This window comes from Bactrocera dorsalis, chromosome 5 (assembly GCF_023373825.1).
Source record: "Bactrocera dorsalis isolate Fly_Bdor chromosome 5, ASM2337382v1, whole genome shotgun sequence".
NCBI lineage: Eukaryota > Metazoa > Arthropoda > Insecta > Diptera > Tephritidae > Bactrocera > Bactrocera dorsalis.
In genome coordinates, this window is record NC_064307.1 from 4,876,469 (window position 1) to 4,901,643 (window position 25,175).

At 40.0% G+C, this 25,175-nt stretch overlaps 1 protein-coding gene across 2 annotated transcripts in view; it reads left to right on the plus strand.

The window, feature by feature from the left end:
* The first annotated feature begins 11,765 nt into the window (after positions 1–11,765).
* Positions 11,766–25,175, plus strand: part of LOC105226479 (uncharacterized) — a 72,577-nt gene continuing 59,167 nt past the window's right edge. Inside the window, exons 1-2 of one of the 2 annotated variants that reach the window (XM_011205361.4) lie at positions 11,766–12,279; positions 20,244–20,760. The gene's annotated coding sequence lies outside the window, so the exon portion shown is untranslated. The remainder of the gene's footprint in view (positions 12,280–20,243; positions 20,761–25,175) is intronic. The other variant, XM_049457678.1, reaches the window with a different exon arrangement.

Consider the following 25,175-nt stretch of genomic DNA (forward strand, 5'->3'; position numbering starts at 1 on the left):
TAAATAACGCTCGTGGAGTTGCAAGTTCCGAATTAGCAAGCCTACCCCTCATCCACTTAGCGCTTTTTCACATCTATTTGGTTCCCATTTCGTCTTCTTGCTTGCTTAATTTCTTATTTTCAATTATTTTTGCCATAATTGCCGCGTCAGCGGAAGCGCAAGTCCAACAATATTTCCCCCCAAGCAGTTAAAAAAATAATAACAACAAACAATAACAACAACAGCTCCAAAAAAAAGGAAGAAACTGAAAAATAAAATTATTACTGTGGAAAATGTTGAAAATGGAGCATAAAAAATTGTAACTCGTGTACCCGTCGCCGGTTTGTTAGGCATCCATAATTATGGCTGCGCGCGCACAGCACTTCTCTAACGCCCCTAATTGCCATGTTGTTACAAATGTGTGTGTTTTCTATGTGTTTTTGTATGTATGCAAGCAATTAGATTTTTTATATGCACTTTTTAGTGGCTTACTTACAAGTTCATTAATCTTCGCGCTAATACACTCTTGATTTCTTTATTTCGCTATAATTTTTTTCGAAAATCGTCAGTCGGCCGCTTTGCTGGTGGTCGAAAAAGTGTTTAATGTTATTTATGTACATATGTATTGGCTTGTCCGCTACAAATTGCACCGTAATTGGTTGGCGGAAGCCTTAAAGACAAAAAAATGATGTTTTTAACCATGGCATTGTGCTCGGTGGCCTTACAACAAAAACAACATTGATGTAGTTATGTTTTATAGCAAAATTAAGCCTGCTAGTTAATTACACAAAATTTTCTTGAATGGACTTAAAACCAATCCTTGATTGCCCGGTACCACAAAATATATACAAATGAGTTTGCATTGAAGACATTACGATTTTCTATACTTTATAATGTATTTCCTATACAGATTAAGCATTCCCAGCGTGGTATAAATACGAGTGCATTTTCCTAACCTCACTTTAGCATTCAGTGATATCAGCAGTGCTTCGAAACCTTCAACATGCTTCTTACGAAACTGATATTGAAAGGGTGACGTCGAGAGATTGGATGTGTGACTGCAAATTTCAGAACTTAAGGGTTATATTCACTTAAAAATTCAAAAAAAAAAAAAAATACTTTTTGCATATTTTCTTCTTCTTTACTGGCGTAGATACCATTTACGCTATTAGAGCCTAGTTAACAACAGCGCGCCAGTCGTTTTTTCTTTTGGCAATGTGGCGCCAATTTATGATTCTAAGCGAAGTCGGGTCTTTTTCCATCTGGTCTTTCCAACGGAGTGGAGGTCTTTCTCTTCATGTGCTTCCCGCAGCGGGTACTGCGTAGAAAACTTTTAGAGCTGGGGTGTTTTTGTCCATTCGAAAAACATGAACATAAATATGTCAATGTCGTCGTATATCTCATACAGCTCAGCGTTCTATCAAATGCGATATACGCCGGGGCAATCTGCTATAATGAAGTGACTTATAGACTTCGGTCCTTCGTTGGGGTCTCCTTTTTGTGGATTGGACAGAGTACACTTGAATTCCAATTGTCGGGCATGCTTTCGTCTGACCATATTCCACAAAAAAGCTGATGCTTGCTCCTAATCAGTTCTTCGCCGTCGTATTTGAATAGCTCGGCCAGCGGCCACCGCCGCTTTGTTGTTCTTCAGATGGGTAACTGCTATTCGGACTTCTTCATGGTCGGACAATGGAACGTCTGCTCCATCCTCATCGATTGGGGAATCGGGTTCGCCTTCTCCTGGCGTTATACTTTCACTGCCATTCAGCAGGCCGGAGAAGTGTTCCCTCCATAATTTTAGTATGCTCTGGATATCGGATCGCTTCTCGGGTTCTACGAGAATATGCTCCGGTCTTGAAACCTTCTGTTAGTCGACGCATCTTTTCGTAGAATATTCCAGAATTACGCCTGTCGGCCAGCTTGTCCAGCTCTTCGTACTCACGCATTCCTTTCTTTTGTCTGCAAATATGCCTCGCTCTGTCTTCAACTCTCGGTATCTATCTCATCCCGCACGTGTTCTGGTCGATTGTAACGTCTCTCCACTACGGCACGACACTCCTCATCTTACCAGTTGTTCTCTTGCATTTTCCGAAAACCAATGGTTTCGTTTGCAGCTGTACGTAAGGATCTTGAAATGTCGTCCCACAGTTCTCTTATACCGAGTTGTTGACGAGTGCTCTCAGAGGGCAGGAGTGCAAGCCGAGTAGAAAATCCTTCGGCTGCCTGTTGTGATTGCAGCTTCACGACTTCGAACCTTCACTGTGTTGGTTGACGTGCGCTTTTTGTTGCACAGAGGCGGATAGGTATCTTGGCTACAACAAGATAGTGGTCCGAATCGATGTTAGGACCTCGGAGCGTACGCACGTCTAAACACTGGAAACGTGTCTACCGTCTATTATAACATAATCGATAATCGATGGTTTGTGGCTTTTCAATTTGGAGGGAGCCAGGTAGCTTGATGTATTTTCTTGTGCTGGAATCTAGTACCACAGATAACCACCCTTGCGTTAAAGTCGCAACTCGGCACCAGTAATTGAAATTGCTTCAGGAATCTTTTCTGCTACAACAACAAGAACAATAATCCTATAGTGATCACACGCTAAATCGGTTGCTGAGGTTAAAGCTGATTGTAGTTAAAAAAATTTAATTAAAAAATAAATATTGTGATCTCTCAATCAATAATTATGTGGCGACCCAAGCAGAACATTCAATCTAAGTTATATCCATCTAAATAATTCAACACCCAGTTCTATGCAGGCACCTACTTGTCAACATCAGACTGCCTTCAGCACTCATAGATTTACATACATACATATACACATTCAGAAGTGCATAGATATGATAATTTGCCTCCATTTGGGTTAAATATTGCACTCAAATGTCTCCACATTCCAACATTCCCACATATCTTTGTTAAAAGTATGTTAAAACCTGCAATTAAGTGGATCGAAAACGACTCCACAAAAATGCACAGAAAAACAAAATCATAAAAAATAGCATGAAAATATGTATGACACTTATGCCCGACAACAGTTTCGCATTGGCGATCGATTAACAACTCACTTAAATGCTTTTCAACACCATTTAAAGGCCATCAAACAAACGGGCCAGCCAGCGGCCGATTGGTCAAATGGACGATTGGACGATTGGACTCTTTCACTTTTGCGCGAAACTCTATTAAAACTACTTAAAATGCAAAACGTTATCTCGTCATAAATTATTTCGTTCGCTTTTCATAGCAATTTTCCTATCAATAAATGCAACGTTTCGCTGCAATGTTGTAAATAGCAAACAACTCGACTCACACCACACACACACAGACACACTCGCACAGCCATCGAACAGATAGATTATGTCCAGCTTATTGCTGTTTAATGCGTTATAGTTTTGTAGATTGCTGTCGGCTTGTTGTGCTCGTTGATGGCGTCAATGTTGTTGCTATTGTATTTAATTAATTCGGCGGCCACTTAGAATGCCACATCAAAATTCCGTTGAGCAACAAATTATTGCATTGCTAATGAATTGTTATGTAATAAAAAGCGAAATGGACAAATTTATGAAGTTTTGCAAAAGTGGAAGCTGAAAAAAGCTGTAAACATTCAATTAGTCCGTACTCGAGATCACTTGCAGTCAGCGACTGTCATGTAATTCGCGGAATTAGGAACGTAAAAAGGCTAGTTCTGCCCCAAAAATCTTATGTCAATGATATAAGTCTCTCTGGCTCTACAGCTTCTTAAGAAATTCTAAAGAAACAGCATAGTATATGACCTGACCAAGTTCACGAATTTTGTCGGTCCTTCTGATGTATCACTTTAGACTCAGAAATTATGGCGTACCGTTCACACGACAGTCAACGTAACCGGAACCGACCCGGTTTTCATCCACTCAAGGATTGTCAACTTGGCAGCAATCTTCCAAACTACTTTAGGGAGGTTTTATGCCAAATATTGGAAGCATCACCTGAACAATTTGAATTGTGTATGGATGCAAATGTAAATTGTTGTGGAAATATGTATTTAAAGTCACATTAAAGGGTTAGCGCCCTTCGATTTCGAGATGGAGTGTTAGCTAGAGACTCTATAACTTTGGGCTCTCAAACCGCCAGCATTGTGATTGCATCGTCATTTTACTCATTGCCTTGATCTTCTGTACCCTTTACTTCATCAAGCTATGGATGTACATGCCTACGGCATATTTCCGAATATATTCGGTGAATGATAGTTTCGATAAAACCAGATTAAGGTTCTGTTGACAACAGAAGCATAGTCTCCGCCTCAGCTCAGTATGAACTTCAAAGAAATATCGCAGTTGGACTCATGCTTTAACCGTGATACAAAAGATAGGTCCATTTAAAACTTTTTAAACTTTCTTTAAGTTAGGTTAGGTAAATTGGCTAATTCGTGAGACTACGAATAATCCCACTTGGCTTAACCATTGTGACGTCCAGAACTTCTAAGTACGAATCAAAATGACCGTCATATCTACAAATAGCCTAGAGCCAGTCACAAATTTATTGAATCAGCCAATATCTACTCCTGACAATTCACCGGGTTCGTAGAAGGTATGGCAACTGGATACCTTAGTATGGCGCAAGCTGGGGAGTGAAGTAAAAAGTGTCTGAGTGTTTCTACCTCTTCTTCCTCCCTGCAACTATGTCAAGTTGCGTTCTCCAAAATTTTTAACCTCACCCCATGAGTGCCGATAAGTTTAGTTAGGACTCCTACCATTCTGGACAGGTGAGCCTTGCTAAGGACTAGTAATTCCATGGACCTTTTGGATTCGCTCTGGACCAGAAGCCTTTCGAAACCCCACAAGCCTGGTTGCTTACTAGTGTTTACTGAGCTCGCGCGAGGCACATATCATAAATCTGGCAGTCAGATCAAGGTCTGTATATCAGTAGTTGTATAGTTCGCAGACCTTTTAGAGCTCTTAAACCAAAGATTCAACAGCACGACCGTATAACTTTAGTGTCACTTTAGAGCAAGACTTCGGCCAGTTACTATTCTTTAGAAGCTCTCATTGGGTATAAAGAATTGTGTTCTCAATTGCACAAATCATGGGTATATTTTCGTTGATTTCTCATTTAATTTTTAATGCAGTCAACATTATATTTGTATTACCTTTGTCGCTGCTGTTGGCATTTTCTCATAAATAAAGCACTCAATTACTTGGCAACACCGCCGATCGAAGCATATAAATGTAAGTTTTCGATGGCTTTTCCACTTTTTCATACATTCCCGCATAATCTACTGTTGACACACATCATTTGACGTTCGATATGCTTGGCAGGTCGCCACTCGCAGCGCCTGCACACTAACCAACTGCCAAAGTAGTCGAACAGCTACTCCACGGCACTCCACTCCGGGAAGCCGGTGGTCGGCAGCCGGCAGCAATGAGCGTTTTTCGTTTTTAATTAAAATGCGAGCGCGTTAAAATTACAGCAACGAGCAACACGTTCAAGTCGGAAAAGCGCCGTTGCCACTCAAATCATAACTTGCAACAGGCGGCGCTGCCAGTGACGGGCTCCGGCTGACTGCTTGGCTACTGTGCGCCAATTGCAGCAACACTTAAGCTGTGTGCATACGAATTAAACGCCGCTGCGTCGCGGCCAACTGGCGGTTTTGGGGGATCAACGCTTGATCGGCGTCGGACAGCGAGTAGTAATTGCTTGTTATGCCACCGCATGTCGGAGCGACGAACGCAAGCGGGCAGGCAAGTGGCCAGGCGTGAAACCGAAGACAGTAACCGAGCGCTGAAATCGAAACTCAGACTGTAAATAAATACCAATTGCTAGTTGCAATGCCACAAAGTTGGACGGACCGACCGACCGACCAACCGTCGGATCGAGCAAGAAAGCTGAGCTGCGTTAAGCTGCAAACCGACATGAGGGTATTAAGCGATTTGGCGCATGAGCCGTTCGCCGTTTGCCGTTTGCTGCCTGCCACATGCAACTGTAATTTGTGCGCCCGACTATCTGCAGTGTTTGCTGGCGTGTTGTTGTCTGGCGTAGTTTTTGCTGCCGCCGCTGCTGCTGCTGCTGCCGTTTCTTGTAATTTGGCTGCGAATACCACTTAACATACATACTTAAGCAATCAGCACAGTCACTGGCGCGCATGCTCGGCACTTCAGCGCTCTGCGAAGGCAACAACAAAAACACCAACTGCACATTTAACCACCGTCATCGTAATCATCAATAACACTAGCAGCAACAACAACAACAACATACCAGCTCATGATGATCATCAATAGCGTCGTCATTGTGTTGCAATTACGTCACAGCTGCAATGAATTGTTGTGATGCCGACACAAGTGTCTGCAGGCATTTATGCAAGCGCCTACGTGAGTGTGTGTGTGTGTGTGGTTAAGCGCCGAAAAGCGCATTTTGGCCTCTTTCACTCCTCCTTCACGGCGCTGGATAATCGCTTCTCAACCATGGCAGCCGCTTGGCGTTCCCCCCACCGCGGATGCGCTGCTGGCATTCATTTGCGATTGACTGGCAGTCACCGCATGCGCGCAGGTGTGTGTGTGTGTGGTGTTGTGTGGGGGCTGTTGGTGTGCTCGTGGAAGCGCTTAGTATCACGCAGTGTATAATTTTTATGGTATTTACCATAGCACTTAGCCGTTCCCGGTTGTAATAGACTGTTATCGCATAGTGAGATTTACTCACTTTAATTCGATTTACAGTTACGTTTGTCCATTGTGTACATGTGTAAATAGCTTAGGATGCTATAGCAGACTACTTATATGGAATGTATGTAGGTCACACTGGGTGGGCTAATCCTATTAGGAGTGAGGTTAGAATGGAATTAAACTTTAGCAGCAAGTCTACAGAAAACTTCCGCTTCTGATATGGAACAAAAATCTCTGGGATGTAGTGCTAAGATATAACTTTTGGATCTTTACTTGCGGCGTCTTGAATCACAAATCAGTGTTAAGAGCATATAGCAAAGAGATCACCTGATCTTTTGCCATCTTGTGCCAAAAGGCTTTTGCGACCGTGCATGTACCGATTGTGTCCCAGCGCTGACCATTTAATAGTAGACCACAAGAGGATAAGGGTGCACCGATCCGCTCCCATTATACCGATAACGTCTCTAGGGTGCCTTACCTTTACAGTTTCCTGCTATTCCGCTGTGGTCTGGCACCCATATCAATCTTATCACAAATGCATTCGATGCTATTGGTAGCGAGATTAGGCAGTCTTCCACCAGCCTTGAAGGCACTGTAAATGAGTTCAAGGGTGGTATCGCCGCTCTGCTTCTGAAAGAGGCTGCACTCCGAAGCAGCAAATCTACTGCTACCTTAATGGCTGCAACCTCGGCCTGAAAGACACTGCATAGTCAAGAAGTTTGAAACTGTAGTTGATGGAGAGCTTTCGACAGTAGACCCCTCCACCAACCTTCTCCTCAAGCTTTGACCCATTCGTGAAGAAGCTAACTGCCCCTCTCTACGGACAATATGTTCAGCATAACGTTGAGTGCCATGGTTGGGGTAGACTTTAGTGCACCACACATGCTGATCTGAGTAATACGTTTCTAGATTACAGAAGTATAGAACTTTACGGATTACATTTATTTGGTTCATATAAAGAAAGTCATATAAAGAAAGTTCTTTCCTTCAGCGGTTGTATTTTTTTGAGCGTAGGAACTTTCAATCACTTGATAAAGTGCTTTATTTGTAGATCTTAGAATCAGAAACTCTATAACTTATGGAGGTACGAGTATTTCAAGTTTTTCCAAATAAACATTTTTAGGTTATATCGGCAAGTCAAAGCTATAGTCTTCATTAAACAACAATAACTTATTTTGATGTGAGATCTAAGTGGTTAGGTTAGGTTATATTAAGAAGTCGATCCTAACAAGAATCTAACTTGGACAGCTTAGAATTGTGGTCCTTAAAACTCTGTAGATCATGAGATCCTCATAAAATCGACAATCTGTTAAGGCGGCTAATATCAGTTTCGGCTCTGTATCTTGATTTGCTGAAAATATGACTGCTGATATGTTTCAACCCCAGTCTTGCAAAAGTCGGATAATGGAAGAGAAAGTTTCTGGATATTTCCACAACACCTTATTCCAGACAGCTTTGATAATTTAATTCCGACAAGATTTTTGCCTTACCACCCGAATGCCCATAAGAGCTCCTACGTTACGGTAAGATGAAGTTTGTTGAGGGAAAGTTACTCAGTAGATCTCGCAGTCGCACAGAAGTTGGCCGTCGACCAACGCATGCAAAGCGCGGTTTATAGTTGCAGAGCTTGTTGTAATAGGTCGGCAGCGCCATCTCGCACAAGGATATAAGTTTGAGACTGGTTCTACTAAGGATGGACTAAGGACATTTTTCTCAATTTTTTCTGTACTCACATATGTACATCACTCATTATTACCATGAAACTGTCGTATTAGCAGGACCGCTAAGAAGTCACAAAGTGTATACACAGGCATACAAAGGTCTGACCTTCGGCCATCAGCAGCAACTTTTTAAACCAATAAACAGAATAAAAAGACCAACAATAAATTAACAAAAGGCCAAAGGGGCTTTATCGAATTTGTTATATTGCAACACTGCAAACCGCAAAACTGTAATAAAGCTGACAATAAAAAGCTCACAAAATCCAAACAAGTGGGCTCCGAAACGAAACCACAAAAACTCATTGAAGATAGCCCAAACAGTGTGCAGCCGATGCGAGACCGGTCCGCAACAGCGCGCTGCGTTTACTGCTTGTTTGTGTGTTTATGGCCTCTCGCCCCCTCTTCTTGTGGCAAGAGTCAAAAACTCAAAAAACAAAAACAAATTCAGACGCTTTGCTACACCTAAAAAATTCTGAGGTTTGGCAAAAATGAGTATCAAAACAAAAACACAAAGCAACAAGCGCAAATAAAACGAAAGTAAATATAAACTGAAAAGAAATAACAAAACACAAACAAACACATAGACGCGGTGGCAGTCAAAACACAACTGAGCACACAACTGTTGCATGCGACGTTTTGTTGTTGGTGGCGCTGTGACAGCACCGTAAGCAGTTAGCAACTATTTACATACATACATACGAACGCAACCGTGCATTCTATATATTGGTAATGTTGTTGTTGTTGTTGCATGTTGCATGCTGTCGTGTTTGCATTGACAGTCGCTGCTACCCGCCATAGTGAGACAGCTTGCCACCTCTATTCCGCTCGCAGCGCCGTCGCCACCAATCGACTACCAAAGGCACACAGCCACACACACACATACATCCGCACATCCACCAGCATTTACATATGTTTTGCCATTCATGCGCTCAGGTGCTGTACTGCGTGCTGCATATTCATTTACGACATCCGTCCCTGTGCAGCCGTTTTGACGTCTGTGACTTCGAAAACGGCGAAAAACACACACAACAACAACAACAGCGAAGTCTTATTTAAATGTTAAAGTTTGGCTTGATACTTAAAAGTTGAATGCGAAAAATGCATGAATGGCACACAATTACAATTCATTCTGTGCACTTTGCATGTTTCGAATACTTTTTTTTGTAGATTTTTGTTTCACCCATTCAGTACTCACCAAAGGAAGACCGGATTTGAAGGCGAATATCGCAAAACACTTGGAAGTGCTTAAAAGGCGTTTTTCTTTTCAGAAAATTTTATTGAAGTGTGTGTGTTTGAGGCACGTGATGTGGACGACGAAAGCGGAAATACAGGAAGCTATCAAAAATCATCCCTGGGAGTCAGTAGCTTACGTTCAGCTTAATATGAAGTCTTATGCTAGGTTAGGGTAGAGTTTTAGGTTATTGCTGTTAATGGAAATTGATGCTAATATACCAAAAATAAATGAGGAATATTAAGTAGTTGACGAAATGAAAAACTAGAATTGCTTTACATGTTAATCGAGTTCTTTGAGTCGGAACCCTGAACTTCTATGAAGTTTAGAAAGACATTATGGAAGAATATTCAAGTGAAGCCATTCATCATTTTAACGATAAAAAATGTTCCAACACTCTCTAAAAAGTTTCGAACCTGAGAAATTGATCTCTATATATTATATACATACATAGTAATAGGATCTAGAAAATATGTTCGGGGATTATATAAAAATTCATACCAAAAACTCGTGAAGATAGAAGAGAAAAACCTAATTTTGGTAGTTATATGTTATAGAAGTCCGAGATCTCCGGAATAGCCTTGAGAGCGGAGATGCATGCTGCTTGGATCCTCTCTTTCGTCTCAAAATGATTGCAATTTCTGGCAAGGAAACAAACAAAAGTCCGGGAGACCACATCTGGGCTGTGGGGCGGCTGCGGAAGCGTTGGGATGCCGCCTGTGGTTTAGTAGTTGCTCACAAGGAAGGCGGTGTGAGCCGAGGCGTTGTCGTGGTACAACTTCCAACCGGCTGTGATGTCTTGTCGGATCCGATAACCCTTCGTTTGAGTCTATTGCGGATTTCCACGTAAAACTTGTCCAGGCGGAACAAATTCATGGTGGACGATGCCTTTGATGTCAAAAAAGACAATGAACATCGCTTTCACTTTGGATTCTTCCCTTTTTTGGGCGTGGAGACGGAGTGTGCCACTCGGAAGATTGCCTCTTTGTCTCGGGATCATACTCAAAGATCCATGACTCCCTGACATCTGAGTAAGCCTGTTTGATCATATCAAATGTTTCTGTCGCAGATTTACCGAGTTTCACACAGAATTTAATCGCGTACATCAGCTTTAACGAAGCTGCATTTTCAGCGCCACTAACAGAAATACGTCGCGCGAAAATGTTTGTCCTGACTCTCTAGGTGCTCGGAGACAAACGACCAACCGCTCGTTGTTAGTTAGGAGCGTCCTCTACCGAATCCAGTCAGTGCGCACACGCTCCGAACTACAGTCGTGACGGAAGAAGAGCAGCATATATTACTTTCCGGACCAGTCCTATATATGTGAGAGACTGGTACGTATATACAGACCGACAGATGCACGGACATGGCTAAATCGACTCATCTCACGTCACGCTGATTATTTACTTGCTGGATGTTACGAACTTCGTGGCAAACTTAATACACCATGTTCGTGTATGTATGTGTATATGTGTGTGTTTGCAACTATAATTTTATTTCAAATAATTTCCGCTTTCATTTCGCTTCAAATTTAAATTCCTTCAGCGACACAAGTGTGGCGAATTTCGCTGTAAATGCGACAGCACGTTCGACTCCAATGCAGGAAAGTTTCAATTTCTTTTCTGTTAGAAACCGAAGACCAAAAGCAAATCGAAGAAACCGCCGTGCAATTTCCAAGCATAAAAAGCTCCAACTCAACAAAGCGAGGCAAATGACAACGGTCTAACCAAGCATAGCTCCAACAACAACAACAATAAAATAGTCAACAATAAAGCCGCAACAACCACAACAACAATAAGACAACCAACAATAGTGCCATCAACAGCGCCAACGACTTGGGCAGCAGCAGTAAAAATGTGGTGGCCAAACAACAGCAGATAACCTGCAACTTACAAATCGCTCATTGCCGACTGTTAGCATTTGCCAGCGATAGCTATATAATGCCAGCGCCATACCCGGCGATAGCGACGGCGCAAGCGCCGGCTCACACAAAGTCGATCAACATGGTAAGCACGATTGCGCTGCGTCAAGCACTCAAGCGCTCACACGCTCATTCGCTTAACTTCTGAACGCTTGCTTGCTTTTGCTTTTGCTCCGGCTTTGTGCTTCATTTTACAGCGTTAAGTTCAACTGTCAGCGCGCTTAGTTGAGTATGTGAACCAACTTCAAAATCTACAACCTCTTCAACGCTTTTGGCCAAAGCGCGACCACACCACAACGCGTCGCCGCAACAAAAACCCTCCGCGCTGCGCTCCACAAACTGCCGCACTCAGTGGCGAGTAGCGAGCGACCGCAGCAGAGCGATCGCTGTATGGGGCCTCCACAAGCGCTTGCTTCGAGTTGGGCTTTTCAGTTTCTTACAGTGTGTCAGCGCGGATGGCAGTGCTGCCGTCTTCATTTGCAATACAAATTTGTTTTCGTTCGTCGACGCGTCTACGTCTTCATATGCTTTTAAGGTGTGTACGAGCATACACAGCATAAAAATATGTTTGCATATGTCTGCATATATCCACGTAAATACAAAGCCAAAGCGTTCGCAGCCCAACCGCTCCGCGCTCATTAGTGTTGAACAAATTGAAATGCGCCCGGGCGCGCGCGCGCTCTAATCGTGTAAGAATGCATATCAACTGAAACGTACTACAAATGGAAATGCATATGCGCGTGTGTGAGTGTGTGAACTGCTTAGTGAAATAGAGTAAAAAACGGAGGTAAAAGGTAAAATAACAACGCGGAAAAAAGCACGTTGCCGCGCCATACGATTTCAATGTAAACGTAACAGGTGTAACAGCGCTGCTGGCGTTCTGCTGTCAACGTTGTTTTTGTTTTAGCCAGTGCTGTTATTATGATTGTTCGGGTTTTTTGCATTTTTTTTTTGTTTTCACCTCATCGACATCGACTGGCATTGTTATTGTGAATTGTGTTTTGCGGGTGCTGATCGACGCGATTAGAAACGGCGCGGCCGCGTCTTGGCCGCCGCTTAGCCAAATGTCATGCCGCGCCATGTGTCGTGCGGCTGGCCGCATAGCCGCATAGCCACAGCGCAGTAATTTGCTTAGCGCGCATGTGTGTGTTTGTTTGTGTGTGACAAGCAACGGACCAAAATAACCGTAGCTAAATAACTGTGCCGTTGAGTGCTTTTTAAGCTACGATTATGAAACCGTAATAGTGCAACAGCAACAACAAAACCACAACAACAACAAAGCGAACTACATTGGTTGTTACAAATGTGAATAAACAGCGAGAATTAGAAGTTCACAAATCAAGATCGAAAAATAATAGATATATTCACAGAACAAAAACAATAAATAATGAAAAGGCGACAGTAGAAATTAAATGAAAACGAAACACAATGGAATGAGTAAAAGCAGCAGTTACTGCTGTATAATTTATAGAACCACACAAACATATGTATGTACATATATATTTACATACATATCTATACAACTGTCATAATAGTGGGAAGAAGTTGTTAACAAAACTATTAATCTTTGGCTCAATGAAATAGATGAAGTGAATACAAAACAGTTACAGACCACAATTTATATATAAAACAATTACGTAAACAGCTAAGCAATATGAAATGTAGAGAATCGTAATGAGAAACATACATATAATATCAAATAGTTACATATAACTTTTATGACTTTAAGCAAGTAGTTTCTACGTAGAATCTTAAAACGTTAAAAAAGCTTGAAGAAAAATTTCGCCTTTTGTATGTAATTGTTGCATTTATTCAGTAGCTCGCGGAACTTTGGAAACATGGTCTGCTGTTGAATGACAGAATTCTTATTAGATTGCCTTTGATTGGGATTGTCATATGCCACGAGAACTCATTGTGTTCAAAGTATAATTGTCAGTAAGAAAATCTTGTTCTCTTAGCTTCATAGATCTTCTCAAAAAACATGCTCAAAACACCCGAAATGTTAGCAAGTGCTTTAACTGGGAGGCAGAATAAGTAGTATGTATTGATGAATTCACATTTCCACGGGAGAAGTCTCTCCAAAGAGATATCAAAGGTTTATTTATTTCAAATTAACTCTTTTAATAAAATTACATAATACATTGCTATTCCTTTCTTTGAGTCATTGCTGTTCTCTTAGTCGCACAACTTTTACTATCCTCCAGATGTAGTGAATAGCATCCAATATCTTTTGAAATACCAGGTTGTTCAGTAAGTTTTGTCGTTTGATAAGAAAAACACAATTTTGTGATTCAAAATACACTTTATTATTCAGTATAATCTCCCTGAACATTAATACTTTTGCTTCAACGATCGTCCAATCTGTGGATCCCACCACTGAAGTGGGAATCCGGAAGGTCTGGAAAATACGCTTCAACTGCCGTTTTGACGGATGAAAAATGCTTGCCACATATAAATTTTTGAGTTCTGGAAACAAATGGAAGTCGCCGGGCGCCAAATCTGGTATGCTCCAACAATTCGAACTTTAATTCATAGATTTTAGCTATTGTCAAAATGTTCTTGGGACACGGTGCATTGTCCTGATGAAAAAGAGCTTTTTCTTCTGTAAACCGGATATTTTTTCTCGAATTTTTTCCATCAACTGGTCCAAAAGGTTGCAATAATATTCAAAATTAGTTGTTTTACAAGTTTTGCAAGTAATCCACAAACAAAATTCCGCTCGCATCCCAAAAAACTGATGCCATAACCTTCTTGGCCGATTTCCAGACACGAACTCGTTTCGAAACCGAACAACCAGGTTCACATCACTCTTCAGTCTCTTCTTTTGATTCAGGATCATGATGATAGACCCAAGTCTCATCCATTGTGATGAATCGACACACAAAATCCACTTTATCCATATTAAAACGCTCGAAACGTTGCTGAGAAGGTCGCATTCGAATGTGTTTATGTTCCATTGTTAGCGAATACGTCACCCATTGTATAAAATATGGCTCACACTGCCTAATAAGATGTGTAGAGTCGCTACTAAATTTCTCTCAGTCAATCGACGATCTTCCAAAACCATATCCTGTATTTTGGCTTTGATTTGTGATGCTGATGCGCTTTTTGGATGCCTTCACGTGGTTGTCTTCAAGGCTTGTACGACCACGTTTAAATTCAGCAACCCATGTTTTTACTGTTTTAATTGTTTTTAGACGCCCCAAATATATGAGGGATATTCGACGAACCACGATCTTCAACTCTGACCACAAACTGCAGTCCAATGAATTCACACTTCCAGTTTTTTTTCTACAGCTATGAAAGGAGAAATATTGCATTTGAGCCCTTGCTAGGCGGTTTTTGCCAAGTGTGCTTAAGATGATTGTATAATCTATCTGGAAGATTTAATGCTCTTCATCGAAGAGAGCAGTGCTTAACTGCTTTACCACGACTTCTAAAACATCCGGCTGCCACACTTTTGCTCCAATTTTACTAGCTTTTTCACAGGGGTAAAGAGGTGTAACGTCTTTACAGCAGACTCCCCATCAAACCATTACAGCAGCAACGTCTTTGGTAGTTTTTACGTAGAATTTGTCGGCTTGCCTTTTCAAAACTTCTTCAACATCAAAAATGTATTCTTCTGTAAAAAGGATAATTTCATGGTTGCTGCAATGAAGAAGTGGATTTCAAACGTATTATCAGTTGACTGACGGTAGGCTTTCATGCAGAGACCATCTCAAGACAAGTCTTGTCGTTGATCTTTTCGATTTATCCGTTTCGCTGGATATAACTTTTTTTTAAGGGAACTTCAGCGAATGTGCTCTCGAACAATTTCATGGTTAAATTGGTTGGTTGCACGCTAGGGCTTCTTTTTCTGTCATCAACTATAGACCTTTGGAAAAACCATCATTAGTGCGGTAAACAAATATCGAAATCTTATTTTTTTGTTTTTGAAAAGCTCAAACATTTCAAATAAAAAGTAGTTTGTGTTTTATTCTAAACATGAACTATGTAGATCAAAGTTTCATATACAAATCCACCACATTATTAAAATAACAGCACATTTCGGCATTGTGTAATAACCTCATAAACATAAGTATTAACAACAACACTTCCGCCACCAATGTGTAATAATTCTCTCAGCAGGTGTAAAAGCAACCTAATTCACCGTTATTTATGTGGAAATTGTCAAACCCAAGCTGCTGGCATTTTTATTATTACTACTTTATTTAGAATGTTTTTGAAGATTTGTGTGTTGGCTCGGAATGTGTCGTTAGTAATTTCTTCATTGACACGTTTGGGCATAATTTTTAAACGTTGAACATAAGTGAGCGTGTAATTTCCATCCGCTAGCTCTCTGGGCTATTATTATGATAATTATTGTCATCACTACTTTTATAGCTTGTTTTTGTTTTATTACGTTTCTTCTTGGAGTTGCGCTGGTTCTTTCACCTTTTGCGTTGCTGTGGCTTGTAAGAACGCTTTTGTGCGCATATTTATAGCTCTGCGCCGTCTTCAGTTTTATTGGTGTTGACTTTGACATTTGCATAAAATGCGGATAACAGAATTGAAAAACACAGCAGCTATTTTGGGTTTGTGTTATAGTTCTTTAGAAATGTTTCAGGAAAGGTCGCTGGTATTCCAAAATCATAGATGTCGAAGAATATTTCACTTGTTATGTTAAGACTGGCTTACATTCGAGACAATGAATTCAATTGTCTGTGCAGTATTTTCGATATTATTATAGGTTGTCAGCAATTACTTTATGATCAGTATTATTCGATTTTGGAAAACCAACCACATTTTTAAAAATAGTATATAGTAGTATCAGAATACAATACCCAAGATTACAAGGTTCTGAGCACCAATTCTGGTAAAGATGGCCAAATCTCCAAGTGTGTTTTTGAGGTTAGGAACCTCCATCTTCTAAACCTCTGTATCTCTAAAATCAGAGCTAAGCGAAGAAGCTTTGGATCTACAGAGTGTACCCTTCTGCAATTCTGTTCTTATCACGAGATTTTGTCTCCTAATACGAACGGATTTTTGAATAGAATTAAAAGGGAACCAAATATTTATTAGAAAGCAGAAGGCGTTCTCAAATCTACTCCATTTCTGAGCTCAAAACACAAATGAAAATTAAAATTGACATAACTTCGAAGCCTTGTGTACTTAAAGTCTTGTGGTTTATTCAACTTAACGGTGCGTTCAGCTTAGTTACGGCAGGGAGGGCAGGTCAAATTAGTAAAAACACTGACATATATGTTCGTATGAACGTAAGTATGGCTTTGTTTGCTTGGAAAAAGTGTGTGCTGAAAAGCCATTCATATACCATGCAGCCATTTATGATCGTATGTCTTCACATGTGTGGATGTGTACGTGCATGACTGTTGCCACAAGAGGTCTAACGGTCAGGCATTCAACCTGAGCGGCAACGACTTGCAAAACACACAGCACCGCCAAGCCACGAAGCTGCTACTAAGCTTTAAGCGGTCACCAAAGCGTTAAGCAATACGCTAATGAGCGAGCAAATGAGTCGCCTGTGTGCGGTAATGCGTTTCGAAGGGGACGAAAAAAATACCGGCGACTAAGCTCAGCTTAAAAAAGGCTGAAACGCAAATGACTTCTTTAAACTTTTTTCGTTTCGGAAGCGTTGCTCAGTCTGTCGAATAGAATAAATAGAGAATGAAAAGTGTTTCTAATTACAACAAAAACGAAGAATGCTCGTGGCAACAGTAGCTTAGCAGCCAACAAGCAATATGTACAACAACCTTTTTTGCGCTGGCAATGAAATAAATTTGAAAAAAGACAAAAAAATATTAAAAAAAAAATTCAAGTAAATAAAGTCAAATGTCCAATAATGAAATAAAGTTGTACTCGTGGAAATTGCCTGCACAAGTTCGTGACGAAGTCGACAAAAACTAGTACTAACTTATACAAAAGTGGCATTTACACACATACATACGTATGCATAAGCAAGTAAGTATGACAGTGTCCAACGTTAGATGATGTAGTGTTCTGAAGTTATGCGAAATGTAAAAAAGTCTGCATTTTCATACACCTATACATAGATATACGCATATGCATGCATGTGTGTGTGCATGTTGTTTTGAAAAATTCTACACCAAAAGCCATAAATCTTTTAACTTCCATTTAACTAAGCAAATGGGCGAAAATGCCAGCGCGAACACAGCGCACATGCGCACTGCGCATTATGAAAAACTGCGAGCACACGCACACAAACTTACATGCCCTGTTATGCTCATATCTCATAAATATATGTACATACATAAGCTGTTCAGTGTTTTAAATATTAGTAATAAAAATTTAAAATTTAGTTAAAGTCTTGGGCATACTTTGTGGGCATGCCACATCGCGTCTTGATTAATATGACGCAGCAAAAGAACACTCGGTTAATTTTATTTTATAAGTTTAATATAAAAAACTAAGTGCTTAAGCAAAACTTTTGTCAAAAGAATAAATTTAAAATTAATAGAAAATTAATTAAGCGAAAAAATATATATTTGGGGTACTCACAACCCGTCGTAAAGCATCGTAAAATCATAAAATTATAAATTTTTACACTGGTTTAAAAAAATTGTTGTTGTATTAGATACAAAAATGAGTTTACACATTTACAATTCTCAATGCTATGTTTTCGGATCGTTATAACATATAACTTTACGAGACTACGTGAAATCCCTAACTGATTTTCAAATTTTTTTCACATACAATTGCTAAGTAGAAAAAATTCAAATATCAGTAAAAATCGCTTAATTTATTACCAACTTTTCTCGAGTTGTAAGTTTCTGATCTATTCATTTCATAAGGTCAATACAATTATTATTAATTTGTAACCCAATCGTTCATTGGAATTACCTAATTTAGATATTTCCTACTTTAATTTAGCTTCTTTAAAATGGGGCTAACCGTTCGGTGCAATTAACAATTAATGTAAAGTCGGAAGGAAATCTATTCTAAAGAAATAATAGAGTTTAGAAAATAGGGAAAAATCGAAGCTACATATACCAGGTTTTTCAATAGGTTTTGTCGTTTCATAAGAAAAACACAATTTTATAATTTAAAATACACATTATTCAGTATAATCTCCCTGAACATTAATACACTTGCTCCAACGATCCTCATATCTGTTGATCCAATCCTGAAGTGAAAATGCGGAAGGTCTGCAAAATACGCTTCAACAGTTCTGGAAACAAATTGAAGTCGCTGGAGACTAAATCTGGTGAATACAGTAGATGCTCCAACAATGCGAACTTTAATTCGTGGATTTTAGCCATTGTCAAAACGCTCTTGTGACAGGCTGCATTGTCCTGATTAAAACGGATTTTTTCTTCTGCAAACCGGGTATTTTTTACGAATATTTTCAATCAACTGATCCAAAAAGGTTGCAATAATATTCAGAATTAATTGCTTTACAAGTTTTGCAAGTAATCCACAGACAAAATTCCGCTCGCATCCCAAGAAACTGATGCCATAACCTTCTTGGCCGATTTCCGGACACGAATCCGTTTCGAAACCGAACAACCAGGTTCACACCACTCTTTACCCTCTTGTTTTGATTCAGGATCATGGTGATAGACCCAAGTCTCATCCATAGTGTTGATTCGACGAACCAAATCCACTTTATCTGTTTTAAAACGCTCTAAATGTTGCTGAGAAAGTCGCATTCGATTGTGTTTCTGTTCCACTGTTAGCGAATGCGGCACCCATTATGCACACAGTTTTCTATAATAAAATCCAAAATTTCATTTAAAATATGGCTATTCACTGCTTAATGAGATGTGTGGAGCCTCTACTAAATCTCTCTCAGCCATTCGACGATCTTCCAAAATTATATCCTGTATTGTGGCTATGATTTGTGGTGTTGATGTGCAAGTCCTTCACGTGGATCGTCTTCAAGGCTTGTACGACCGCGTTTAAATTCAGCCACCCACTTTTGTACTGTTGGTGCTACACCTTCCAAAAATAAGAATTTTTTCACTGCATGATATTAAATTTTTTCCATTGTAAAAAAATACTGTTACACGGCGACACTAAATGGCTTGTAAACAAAGAATGAATTGACAGATTGAAATGAAACTTCAAATCCGTTCATATGAAGAGTGTACCAACTAAACAAAAAAAATCTCTTCACAGGGTTACCATCAAATATTTATACATTATGTGAGGCCTTTTGCAATGTAGGATTAACATTAACTTTGAAACTACATATGCAATAGTAATCTTGGAATTATTCTATTTTTAAGACTTCATGGAAAGAGGTCAGGTGAAACTGTAAAATAGATTAGAAAGTAGTATAGAGTAGAAAGTTTTTAATATCTTTCTCCTTCAGAAAGTGGTAAGCTCTCGAGCGCATTTCTGTCAAGAAAAATGTTCTTAAAGCTGACTTAGCTCTTGTACAATCAATGCTCCCACCAAATATTGCAGTAGAAACCCGATCAAGCATTCGTTGGAAGACACGACTGAATTTTTGGCGAATACTATATATGTATATATTTTTTCAATTTAACAATCTGGGTCCCTCAGCCATACTACATAGTGGGCACTCTCAACAGGGCTTAACATTATTTATGTGAATGTGTGTGCGCTGTTTTCCGAAACTAAAACACTGTGCCAAGACATGCGTGCCGACATTCGTGCAGTTGTTGTAAGGTAAATGCGCGTGAGCGCGTGTTACTTCAATAATCTCGCTGTTTTTCCATTTTATCCAAGTAATCAAGATACATGGCTTTTTAATTAATGTAATTCAATAAAATAGTGAACATGTCAAAAAGCGAAAAAGGAATATAGTTAGAAGCCAAAACAGTTTCATTGCAATTATTTATGTATTTAATTCGAAATTAATGCAAAACAAACGAGCCAATAATGAAAGTGGACCAATAATTCATGAATTTGCATTGAAAAAAGTGTGAAATTAAATATTATACGCGGTAAAAATGAATTTTTCTACAAGTTTTGAAAGATATAAGTATGAGCAAAGCTTTTTATGACAAAAACAACAAAAATCATAACACTAATACGCAATAAGAGGCGTTAATAACATAACCGCAAAATGCAGGTGAGTTGCGTTCGAAAACGGTGGCAATCTGGTAGCAAAAGATCAACTATAATACAACAACCACACGCAATTATATTACAACAATAATAAGCTAACGCATATTGTATGAATGGAGGTGCAGAAAGTGCAAAAAACTACAAAATAAACTTTAGAGCTCCAAATTGAATGAAATTAACAAAAGTAACAAAAATAACAACAGAAGCTGCAAGCGGGACTTGTAAGTATTTTAAGGTTTTCTTTCATTTACACACACAAACGTAGTGTTTGTTTGGTTACACCGTAGCTATATTTTTGAACTATTTGTACGATATTTTAACTATACTTAACTGTTCTGAACAAATCAATTGTCTGGGACAATTTATATTTTACTTTTTGAGTTTCTTTAAGGCTAAATTGTAGATCTGATAGTGAGAAGAGTTTCTGATGGAAAATTGGATCCAACCTACTAGTGTTCTGCCTTGATCATCCCCATCGGATATTTTCATTGCCTTCGTACAATAGCTTTGAACCGTATTCTAAAAATTATTCTAGAAATTAGTTAGACCAAACGGTCGGACAGCTGTAATATCCTTCACAAATACAAAAGATCCCTTACAAGCACATGATTCTGATGGTTAAGTTTGTATGGCAGCTATATTCAATGGTTATCCGATCTAAACAATTTTTTCGGAGATTCAATCAATGTCTTAGGCAATAACTCACGCTAAGTTTCGTGAAAATATCTCGTCTAATGAAAAGGTTTTTCATACAAAGACTTGATTTCCATCGTTCAGTTTGCATAGTAGCTATATGATACAGTGGTCCGATATAGACAATTGCGACAAATGAGCAGCTTTTTTGGGAGAAACATGCAGACGGACGGACAGACAGAGGGACATGGCTAAATCGGCTCAGCTCGTCACGTTAACAGCTTATATGTATATATAAAACTTCGTGACAAACGGTATGACGGCGCAGACAGCTTGTTGTTTATTTCAATATTGTTTTTTCAATCTCCTCAGAGACTTCATTATATGAATATTTCCCAAGGAGAGTTGATTTTCCGGGTGTCTGTTCTAATTAATTAACAATGTTTCTCACAGTGCACTCACTCAAAGTAAGTGCACAGACAGACACAAAAGCTTTGTAAGCGCTCAGCAAAACAGTGGCGGCAAGGCGAACAACAACGGCGGCGGCGGCGACCATGGCTGCTGTGGCTCCGTGCACAAATGCGTGTGCGCAGAATTTTAAATGAATTCGTGCTTTCACGCGTCCAGCGTCCAGTGTTGGCGACACCACCAACAGACCCGACCAAAGCCCACCACATTGCTGCTTTTGTTGTTGCTAGCTGCTTTATGCGCAACCATGACCATCCAGCGGCGGCAGTGACAGTGGCAACTACAACGTCAACGACAATTGCTCACAAAGTTGTCGCCACCTCACAAACATATGGACGCGGTGAACGCACGCTCGCTCCAATGCCATGTTTGCCGCTTGTCTTACGCCGTCTAGCTGTCGGCGCGCGGCATTTGTCTTATCTAGCTGCCGTAAGTGTCGGTGCGGCGCGTCGCGGCGTTGGCGTTGTGGTTGCGGCGACGGGCGCTGGCATTGCCGCTGTCGTGTTGGTGGTCGCCGTCGTATTTTTCCAACTAAATTTAATTTCTATTCAATTGCTTGGCCATATAAGCGCACGCACACACGCACACGTGCACATGCATGTGTATGTACGTGTGGTTTGCTGATTTCTATGTGGCGCGCATGGCTCTAGAAATGGTCTGCTGCCGCTGCATGCATATTCTAGTAGCGGCAAATTGTCTTGGACTCTTCAGCTTCTTGCAGCGCGTCGCATTTGCAGCTCTGCCTTTGTCCTGCCCTTTGCTTAGCGTTGTTTTTTCTGCGGCGGTCGTTAAGTACTTCACTTTTATGAATTTTTACTTTCGCTTGGAAAAGGATTTTTTTGCTCCTTCTGGCACTGTGTTTATTTGCGTATTCGCAATGCATTTATTTATGCCATTTACTTATTCAGCTGGCGGCGTGGCAGAGGGGCGCTGAACGCGGCATGCATATTATGTGCCTGACTTGCATGCTTATCAGTTAGACGGCACACACACACGTGCGCGCGCATGAAGGAAAATTCATTTTCACATTAAACGCTTTGTTGACATACGCAAGTGTACTTGCTGCTGTTGTTGTTGTTTTTTATATTTTTTGAATGTTGGTGGATTTTTTCTGCATTTCTGCAGAATTTTAATGCCGTGCGGCGCACATACTTATCCTCTTGCACCAGCTGGTAACCTCACAGCTCCAGCGCCGCCTCCACAGGCACCACCGCAGTCCGCACCTCGGCCCCGCAGCGTCTTCGGAGCGTCGCTGCGTCCATTGCGCCACCAGCCAGCCACCTCCGCAGACTTGGGAGTGGCAGCCGCCGCTTGTTTGCCGACTGTTTGACGCAATCGCTACTCGCTCCTACCTTGTGACGGGCATTTCTGCAGGTTTTTCTTAAGTTATGCATAAGTAGTTTGCATTTTTGTTTGCTCAATTCTTTGATTTTTGTCCATTCTCTGGCTGCGACTTCTTTTTCTTGTATTCTTTTCTTTTTTTTTGTGGTTTGGTGGCACAACTTGGCCGTCGCGCCGCTGGCAGTTGGCAATTTTTTCGCGCGGTGCGTCAATGAATTTTGATTGCGCAATGCATTGCGAATGCCGCATGGCAAATTTGTGGCTGTTTGTTTGCCTAACTTGTTTCGCCAGCCACTTCTTGCTCTTTAAACTTCTTGCTTTTTATTTACTATTTGCTCGGCACATTATTTTATTAATTTCCACGCTCTTGCGTTATTCTGCATATAAATCAAGCAATTCTGCTGAGTTTCACTTCAAGGGTCCAGTGGCTTGACACTTTGCCACTCACACACACACACACTAATGTATATATTTTGCTGCTACCCACGTAAAGACTTGTTAATAATTGTATGTGTATGCGTGTGTGAGGCTGTGACGGGTTTACAGTGTTTTTTCTGCTTGCATGCAGTTTACGGTAATTGAAGCTGTCAAATTGTTGCATAATAAGTCAATCACTCGCGCTGGAGGCGTTCGTTTTTTGTTTATTACTCAAAATTAATTAAAATGTCACATCTGTTGCTACAGAATATGGGTCATGGATGTTAATGATGTGATTTTTTACAAAAAAGTTCAGTTCAATCTTTGCCCATCGTTGGAAATAGAAAAGTTGCCAGCGTTAAAAAAATATAAATAATTAAGTGGCAAAGCGGATGTCGACATAATGTTTTAATACTGCATTTATATATAATAAATATTCTTTTTTGTTCAACTTTGCTGTTTATAAGAACTTTTGATGATGTATGTCAGACCATTTCGATTCTCTGTTTTTATTTTCATATTCTAGAAGTAGGTGTTAATGCAGAAGTTGAAGAGGCGTCCGGAAGACATGACCTTAAGGACCATAAATCGCAGAACCGCAGAACCTTTCTCTCGAAAACTCGTAACGTCGACTTATCAGATGTTCCCTCTGCACCATACAGTAGGACGGAAATAATGAGTAACACTATAAAGTTTGGTTTTTGTTCGTCGAGAGAGGACTTTACTTCTCAATATCCTACTCAGTCTGAAGTAGCACTTGTTGGCGGGAGTTATTCTGCGTTGAATTTCAAGGCTGACAGTGTTGTTAATACTCGTTCCAAGATAGACGAAAGTATCTACAACTTCGCAGTTATGACTGTCAACAGTGGCGTGGGAGCCTAGTCGACGACTGTTTGTTTGATGACAAGAGATATTTCGCCTTGCCCTCGGTCACTACCAGTGCCAATTCTGAATCGGTTTCGTAACAGCGTTCACAGCCTCTATTGGTTCGCAAAGCATGACCATAGATAGTGTAAATGCAACAATTTAAAGTTGGTTTGTATTGAAGAAAAAAAGGTTTGGATTGTATTGGCAGACAAATCAAAAAGAATTTTTTTCTTCTGATGGAAATAAATGAAAAATAGTAAGCGACAATTTCTCATATTCAAAAATTCATAGAATATTTTAGTAAAATTCGAATTAAGTCCTCCGCTGAAACCGTATATTTTTTATCTTTTAAAAGTTCTTTATAGTAGTTTTATGTCTATTTTTCAATAATTAAAAATGGGTATGATTATTATACGAGTAAGTTTCTAGTATAACAATGTCACGGCCTTTTTGCCATTATATACATATAAAGTAATTCTAAGAGAAATCGGAACATATTTCCTATCAAGGAACGTACTTAACATACAAAGCAATCTATTGTGAGCAAAAAATACTGAGATTTTTAAGTTTAAATTTCGAGCGAAAACCCATTCGTCGTCATTATTTTTTGCTCATGGTAGTATATCGTGGTTGTATCTTGCACATATTGCCAGTGAACATAGCCAAAAGGTGTATGGCTGCGAATGTTGCCATCAAATTCAGAGAGTCTGGGTCATTTTAGGAGGTTCTATCTAGCATTTATGAGAGATGGAATAACCACCATTGTTGCGAGACAGATTTCGAAACATTTACTAAACGAATAAGAACCTCGATGTTTTAGTTGGTTATTGAGGGACTCGATTTCAGTCAATAAGAAAATTGGCTGCACAAACAATTAAAGCTTTCAAAATCTTTAGAGAGAGAGTGTGCA